This window comes from Pyrgilauda ruficollis, unplaced genomic scaffold (assembly GCF_017590135.1).
Source record: "Pyrgilauda ruficollis isolate IOZ18807 unplaced genomic scaffold, ASM1759013v1 scaffold324, whole genome shotgun sequence".
In the NCBI taxonomy this organism is placed as follows: Eukaryota; Metazoa; Chordata; class Aves; order Passeriformes; family Passeridae; genus Pyrgilauda; species Pyrgilauda ruficollis.
The window spans coordinates 85,315-92,391 of record NW_024524645.1 but is presented as its reverse complement, the minus strand read 5'-3'; the positions used below and the strand labels follow the sequence as shown (position 1 = coordinate 92,391).

General features: G+C 37.9%; 1 protein-coding gene across 1 annotated transcript in view; it reads left to right on the top strand.

Moving 5' to 3' along the window:
* LOC121357318 (ubiquitin-associated protein 2-like) overlaps positions 1-7,077 on the top strand; it is a 90,563-nt gene that overhangs the window by 696 nt on the left and 82,790 nt on the right. The window lies entirely within an intron of this gene.

Sequence of the window (7,077 nt, the reverse complement as noted above, 5' to 3'; positions counted from 1 at the left end):
GGGTTCTCTCCTGAAGGATTTGTGCTTCAGGTTCTTTGGGCTTGTGGGTGTGAAGAAAGGGTGGGGGCTGCAGTGGACCTTTCAGATAAGTGTATCTGGTGGAGGGAGGCGTCTTTGGGTCTCTTTCTAATCTTGAGTTGGGCCAAAGGAGGGCTGGCATCATGGGAAAGGAACAAGTAGGTGAATAACTATTAATTTGTGCCTTGTGTAGGGTGTTACTTTCATGTTTTCTTTACCTCCTTCCCCAGTGCTCCCTCACTGGTGCAGTAGGGTAGCTGCATCGCAGTCACAGCTACAGAATTCACTGACTTTAACTTATTGGCAGCAACACTAGGTTACTCGAGATTTCTGCTATCCATTTCTGCTTAGTCTTTCCTCACACCTGACTATGTGTGCTTGTTGAGAATTGCAAGTCAGTGCATGGCTTTATTATTGGACTGGCTTTTTTTTTTCATTAAAAAAAACCAAAAAAGAAAGCTCTTCTGTGTCTGCTCTTGTTGCTGAAGAAAATTGTAGCAGAAAAGTGAGCGGGTAGAAACCCTTCTGCAAGAAATTGGATGTAGAAAGGGACCTGGTGCACCTTTGAGCTTGGTGCATGGACATGTAGCTTGGTTACCTTCAAAAGGAACATGCGGTCTAGTGGAACAGAAACTTCTAGTTTGGTGTGGAGCTATGTAAGGGGAAGCTCATAAGGGTCAGCCTGCTTTGTCTCTAGCTACCAAGCAGTAATCAGTCTTTAGTAATCTCAATTTGAGTGAATACTGAATGCTTATAATACAGCAGCAGATCAAGGTGTGATAGCCTCTGGGGTAGTGGTGGTGCTTGGTGAAATGAAGAGGCTATTCTGGTGTGAGAGCAGCTGTTTTCAAAAAGAGAAATTGGAGCTGGATGTGAGGGGAGGGGAAGTAGCACTTGCCATTGAAGCAGAGCTCTTCACAACAAATGGTAGCAATTCAGCCTTCCGAGGCTCTGCTTTTTTAATATTAACTAGGGCCTTTTAGTAATTCCCTCAATATTGATACCTGGGCTTGATCTTTCTGTGGTGGTTTGATCTAACTTGTTTGAAGAATATATTTTTAACCTTACACTAGGTAACTTGAAAGCAAGCAAGGCTAAATAATTTTGTAGCATTAATGATGTTTGGGACTCCTGGAAGGTTACACTGAGAAACTGGATTAACTAGTGTAAATCAATTTTGTGGAAAATGAGGCAGCTGTGTTTATGACCTCAGCAATTTAAAGGAGGTAGGGAGGAGTGGGAATGGGGCAAGCTCTGTTCTAGTTGCAGTTTTATCAGTATGTTGATTTTTTAAAAAAAGTGTTTATAGTAATAAAAACAAAGGCATGTAAATTCAGAAATTTAGACTGTTTCACTTGCATTGTTTTGGCCAGCCCTCAAAAAAGCTCCTGGTGCCATGAATTGCGAAAGGATTTGACAATTCAGGAGGACTTTGGAGTTACAGATTCACCACTAAAATCTAAGGAAGCTAAGGGAAAACCCAACCAAAAAATCTGTCTGTTATCAGGAGTGTGTGTGTGTATTTTGGTTGCCTTTTTTTTTTGTGGTGTGTTGTTTTTTGTTTTGGGTTTTTTTTTGTGGGTTTTTTTTTTTAGTTTTTCCCATTTTTAAGCTATTTTTATAGAACTTAGGAGTAGATGTTGTTGTTTTACATTTCTTTCATGGATTTCTGTGATTCTTTCCTCATAGAATGCCATTTCTTGGTATGTTTTACATTTGTTGGTGTCCTCCTAGTGATACTGATTGTAGCAGAATAGTATGCTGATTAATAGTGTTTGAGGAATTTATGTATCATGGACTGTTAATATTCTGTTAATGATTACCATTGATAGTATTGCTAATGATAGTAATATTTAGTTGCAATTTAAGTGATGTTTAGTACCAGTACTTGAATAGGTACTTCATGAAAGACTAGGAATACAAACGAATATATTTTAATAATTTTTAATAATTTATCTTTGACTCTTATTTGGTTAAAGCACATGAGCAGGACTCTGAAGACCTGTTTTCTGTGCCTGGGTTTGCAAAAGCCCCATATGACCTTGGTAAAAGAGAAGCCAAGTGACTTATCCCCTTTGTAAGCTGACAAAGAAATTTAGTGTTGTATTTGTAGACTTCAAAATTATTGAATGGAAGGTGCTAGAGGAAATATGTGTTATTCTGCCAGAGCATTTTGTTGAATTCATAGTTGTTTCTTTTTTTTCTAATACAATCTGCTTGTTTGTAGCCCATTATGTCCTCTTTGCTTCTCAGAGACCTAGTTTTGACTTGTACTGCTTTTTCATATAACTTTCCTAATCAGGTTATGCTTGTTAAAGTGAGTGCCAGGATGAAAGGTGAAGTAACCCCTTTATAATTGCCTCAGGTTCATAATTTACAAATAATACAGAGGGTTTTTCTGTTTTGCTCTGACGTGCAAGTCCATACGCCTTAATTTTGGCCATCCAAATTGGGAGTTTGTTGGAACTACCCATCTGCCTGGGGCTCCTGCAGGCTGTTTCAGGTGTGGTACCCTCAGCCCTTTTCTTCCCATTACTTTGCAATGCTGCAAAGAGTAAACAGTGACTAAAGACAGATTAGAGGTGATACAGTCTGATGCCTAAGATCTCATGGCTTGCTCAGCTTGCTTTTACTGTAGCATAATTATTTTGCTGAGCATATTGTTTTATTTATGTTTCCTCTAGACTAAAGCTTGTAAGATAGCTTATGTGAACAACTTTGCTCAGCTCCCTTGGACTTGTTTCTACTCTCAGTTCTCTTGAATTTTTGGGTTTTTGTTCAGCTGTCTTTGTGAAAGCTGCAGGACACTGTGGCTTCTTTTGAAGGTAAAATTGCCAAGCTTTTTCCCCCTCCCTCCCTAGCTTCTTAAATCAGTCCTCCAATAGATGAGCTTGGAGGAGTTCTTAACCTTCATGTGTGTAGCGTTTTGCATTAAAAACGATGAAATGTTTTCCAAATTGAGAGATCTTTGATCTTTCTCAAGACTTAAGGTTTGCTCAAAGTTATATTTATGTTGTAAACTTCATGGTTGGGGTGGGTTTTTTTTTGCTTTATTGTACAGGAACCACTGGTTATTATAGATCTGCAAAAGATGCAGATTCAGTGGAATTTGTGTTACAGGATCATTCACTATTTGAATCCAAAGTTAAATGGAGAAAACACAAACACTTTCTTAACCTCTAGATTTAAATTACTTGGTTGGACTTTTTTTGACCTGGTTTAATGGGGGGGGAGTCCATCTTAATCTGTTAGGCAGCCCTGTGGAGCCCTGTGGTTGAAGGTGTAAACTTTAAATTCAGTAGCCATGATCATATTCCTAAACATTTTTAATGGTTAGCTGTAGAGAGAGGAAGTTTTTCTGCAGTTTTTTTCTGTGTGGTATAGGCTTCATCTAGAACATTTCAGTTGTCTTTCTTATGACTAAAATACTGTTCATGGAAGAAGGGTGATGTTTTAGAGACCATATTGAGATTGCTTTTGAGCAAAGAAAATGAATTATTATTTGTAACTGTATTTGAGCAAAGAAAATAATTTGTTATTTTCAACTGTATTTATTAAGTGTTTTGAGGATGATGGATATAATAATATAGAATGAAGCATATGGCTTCTGAAAACCCTTTTGTTTCCTCTATTTGGTTTCAAATGTTAACTGAATTGTGGTTTTTTATCATAAAACACTTGTGCCCATTGCCTCTGGTCCTGTCACTGGGTACTGCTGAAAAAAGCCTGGCTCTGTTTTTGTACCTTCCCTTCAGGTATTTATATGCTTTGAGACACCCTCCTCAAAGCTTTCTTTTTCTCTAGGTTAAGCTACTTGACATAGTCAAGTCTGTAGTCTTTCAGACAAACTCAAGGTCATATGCTCTTACATGCCTTTGAGAAGGAGGTGGATTAATGATTGAATTTAGTGTAGGGGGTGGTGGTAACAGTAATTCTTGACTCTTGATAGGTGGAGAGGTGGGTGGGTTTGGGATGTGTGTTTAAAATGCTGTGAAAATGCAATAAGATGCATATTTCAAATCCAAATAACTTCTGTTATTGCAAATAATGAGTAATTGGCTGACTTTGCTCTAGCTGAAATGAAGGATATAATTTAGTGGTTCTGTAAGGAAAGAAACAGGTCAAACATTTAATTGTATGATAGTGATAAAATTGCCTAAGTCATGTGTATGTTCTATCTTGGAATTGTGTGGACTGTAAATGATGGTTTAATGTACATACAGCATGTAGGATAATTTAGGCTGAGGTGCAATATGATCGCTAAAGCTGATACTTGTAATATTTTAATACTTTTGCTAGAATTGAACACCATAGTTAGCAAAGCATATAGTCTAGATGCAGTCTCAAAAGTATTACAAAGTATAAAAGCACGCTGCAACAGTCTCAGAATTCTAAGGGTGAGGTGCTGCAATTAATATAAATAAGCTGAGATGTGAGAAGTCCTTTTTCTTTCAAAATGAATAACTCGATCTTGCAGCAGAGTGCTTGGTCTTATAGATTGATGGTGAAACAAGTGACTCATCTTCTTGGCTTGTTTTAGAAAACATGCTTTCTACTTAGGCATTTTAATGTTGTGCTGCACAGCATATAAAGTCAGCATACATCTGTGGGGTCAAGGGCTGTTAGTTTAGTACAGCATGGTAATGAATGATCCTGTAGAATACAAAAATATACTTAAAAGGAGATGTAAGCTTTAAAAAGAATGAATAAATTCCTGTGAAAAAAGTTTCTTAATGCTCTATCAATAGGAAGGAAGTTTTTAAGAAAAATTATTTGCTAATTCGGATTTTTCAAATTTAAAAAAGATTCTTTGCACATTAAGTTTTATTATAAGCTAGTCTGGTTTGGAAAGAAATGGTAGAGGAGAGTGAGAACCTCCTTTCAGAGACAGAAAACACATGGCAGCCAAACAACATATAAGCCCAGACATGCAGAAAAAAGTAAAGATGGGGAGCTGGAGCAGTGACTGTGGGTCTAGGAGAAGTTTAAGGGTGGTTCACCCTCACTTCTGTTGGAAAGAATAAATACTGAATTATGCGCAGTAAGAATTTTGGCAATTTGACATCATATGTAACTTGTCTCTTTGGTATCTTTAAAAAAGCAAAATAAAATTTATCTCTCGCTTCCTAGTTAGTTTCTTAATTGTTTTTATGCTAAACACACAAGAACAGCTTGGATTAATTTTTTTTTATAAGATTGCATGGAGGGCACTTGATTTATCTGCTCCTTTCTAGCGTGTAGTATGTTTGAAGTTGTAAAGATTGTTAATCCTTCATCTCTTTTAGATAGTTTGGTATCATTTTGGTGTAAATTGGATAGCCCTGGCCTCATGGAAAATTCTAGGGCAACATAATAAGTGAATTTACATGTGACACCAAGTTGAGAAGTTGTGATCATGAGAAAAATAATGCTCAAAATAAAGTAGGAAAAGCTGGGAGTAAAATCAAGTTTTCCGACTGAAGCAGGTCAAGATGAGGTTTAGTATCAAAAGAAATTAATAAAACCCACCTTGTTTAAAGCTAGACAAAATGCTAACAATGGTTATGACAACAGAAGGAGCAGTCCAGAGTTGGCAGATAAATAAAAATGATCTCTTACAGCTTTCAGTTCTTGGTACTGTTTCTGTGGTGACAGCTTGCAGTTGTGCTGTATTAGATATGAGCTGAAACTTGATTTTAACAGAATAAACTCTTTGGGTTCTACCTGCGCTATGGATTGAACTTTGAATCAATATATAACCAGGTCCCAAACATGAACTAAAACTCTTGTCACGATATTTTCTCCCAAACTCTGCTCAGCCATCCTTCACTTGTGTGTGACTTCAGGAAGGATGTTTTCTGGTTGCAGAGGGTAATTATTTTCATCCCTGAAAAACCTGGTTGTTTTTTTTTTTTTCCTCAGCTAGAAAAACCTTTCCTTTTGTGAAGAACTAGTTAATGTTTTTTACAAGCCTCCTAGTTAATGCAGTGTATAATTCAGTCTGAATATTTGTTGCAGGGAATGACCAGGCTGTAGTTCTGCTAGCTGCTTCTTTGTTGGAAGTTGTAGACACTGTAGTGCCCTTTCCCTGAATGCTACTAAAGAAACCCTAGGAGGGAAAATACCAAGGGCTTTACCATTTCTGTTTTTCTTTGTTAAGAAACAGGTATGAAGAAATTTGCAATACTGATGGTTCTTTACCAGTGAATGTAGCAGTGATGGAATAAACAGCAATTATACTGTGTGTTGACTTGGCTAGTATTTTATCTCCTTAGGCTAGAAAATAAGAAAGCAGAGGACTTGGAAATGGAGGTGTTCCTTTCCTCCTGTAGCAAGAGGAAGTAGAATGTGTGCATGGCTGTGCACGCACCAGGGCTCACCTCTGAGCCACTGTGGCTTCTCTGTTTCCTGACCTGAGATACTGAGTCAGTTCAGGACAGCATATGGTGTGCTGAGTGATGGGAATACATTCTCTCTTCTACTTTGGTAGTTTTTCACAGAATCAACTAGGATGAAAAAGACCTTTGAGATCATAGTCCAACCTATGACCTAACACAACCTTGTCAACTAGACTATGGCACTAAGTGCCACATCCAGTCTTCTCTTAAACACCTCCAGTGATGGTAACTCCACTACCTCCCTGGGCAGCCCATTCCAATGCCCAATCACTCTTTCTGTGAAGAACTACTTCCTACTGTCCAGCCTAAACTTCCCCTGGTGTACCTTAAGACTTTCTTGTTGTGTTGCTGGTCACCTGGGAGAAGAGACTGACCCTCACCTGGCTACAACCTCCTTTCAGAGAGGGTTTGCATAAGAAAAGCCTTTTCTATGACAGAGAACAAGAAATTAGGTCCTTCAATCAAAGATGACAGGAACATGTATTTAATTTTTCCTTCAGGTCTTGGAATATCAGACAGCCAAGACGTTTTCTTCAATTATTACTCAGCAAAAATAACATACTTTAAAAATGAACTTGCTGTTGCCCCTTCCTCACATGCTCCCCATGATGGCTGCCTCTCAAAGAGAATTCCTATTTTCTATATATTATATTTCTATGTGGACCAGTTCAGCTTCCCCCCC